Raw genomic sequence first — 1333 nt, forward strand, 5'->3', positions numbered from 1 at the left:
TATGCCGCTCACGCCCTTTGAAATGTGCGACAATTGGCAGCAAGTCAGCACATTTTTAAAAGTAGCCTACTGTAATCATTCAACATTTTATTAGCCTGCATATCACAAAACATGCAGATTGCGTCCCAATTCCCCTCATAGAACTTTGAAAAACTGGACAGCCAGAAAATCATTGCATAATTCATATACTGACCCCCATTCATTTTACTCTAGGAAATCGTTTTCTTTACCTAAACCGTTCAAATTCACAATTGTTTGCCTGCGTAAACACAAAGAAACATAATTCTTCGAAGTGAAAAGATTTTCTTTCAAACTGTACACAGATCAGCGGGCGGGCGGGGGTTTAATTGGATCGTGCTGCTGTGGTCTGTAACTAGGTCATGTCAGACAGTGATTGCCATCTGCCGACGGTTCGCTCAGCGGTGCTTGGTCAATGAAACGCGCACCAGCAGAGGACATTCAGCTGTAGTCCCGAGGCAGAAATCACACAGCTGATCCATACTGAGTCACTGTTGTGCAGCCTGTAAACGTATCAATTAGCCTATCTGTTGGACATACACAAGCAATGAAATAAAATACAGTATTTCTGAGGAGTAGGATAGAATTATATACAGGTGCATCTCAATAATTAGAATGTCGTGGAAAAGTTCATTTATTTCAGTAATTCAACTCAAATTGTGACAGATGTGGTTGCCAGAACTTGCTCGTAATATGTCATTAAAGTCCTAATTTAAAGCCCCTTTACAATAAACTGCTAATGTAAATATTGATAATAATGAAGGTGATAAATGACATATAATGGCTTAATTTCATCATTAACCTCATTCTTGACTTCTTTAGCAACTTAAAGGGATAGTTCACCCAAAAATGAAAATTTGATGTTTATCTGCTTACCCCCAGGGCATTCAAGATGTAGGTGACTTTGTTTCTTCAGTAGAACACAAACGAAGATTTTTAACTCAAAACTTTGCAGAAATTATGGATGTCATTTTCATTTCATCTTGCCTGTAATGCCTGAGCAGCGTTTGTGAGCTCAGCGCTTATTTGATTACAGCCGTTATCGGGGAAACCGCTATCTCTCCCGCTCTGCAAGCGCCTCCTGCTGGCAGAGAATGAATTTGCATTTATATGCCGCCACAAATAGAGAGCAAATATGTGAGAAACAACGCTTCCGTTATGAATATAATTCAATAATATAATTTGAATGTCGGATTGAAATGAACATCACTGTTATTAGAGTAGTTAATCGTTAGCATAAGTGCGGCTAACGCTAATATAATGAGCATTAGAATGAAGTTTCTTTATTAACTATTTAATGCTCCTATAACTTTTA

The sequence above is a fragment of the Sinocyclocheilus rhinocerous genome, unplaced genomic scaffold (genome assembly GCF_001515625.1).
Source record: "Sinocyclocheilus rhinocerous isolate Xijiao unplaced genomic scaffold, SAMN03320098_v1.1 scaffold615, whole genome shotgun sequence".
NCBI classification, from domain to species: Eukaryota; Metazoa; Chordata; class Actinopteri; order Cypriniformes; family Cyprinidae; genus Sinocyclocheilus; species Sinocyclocheilus rhinocerous.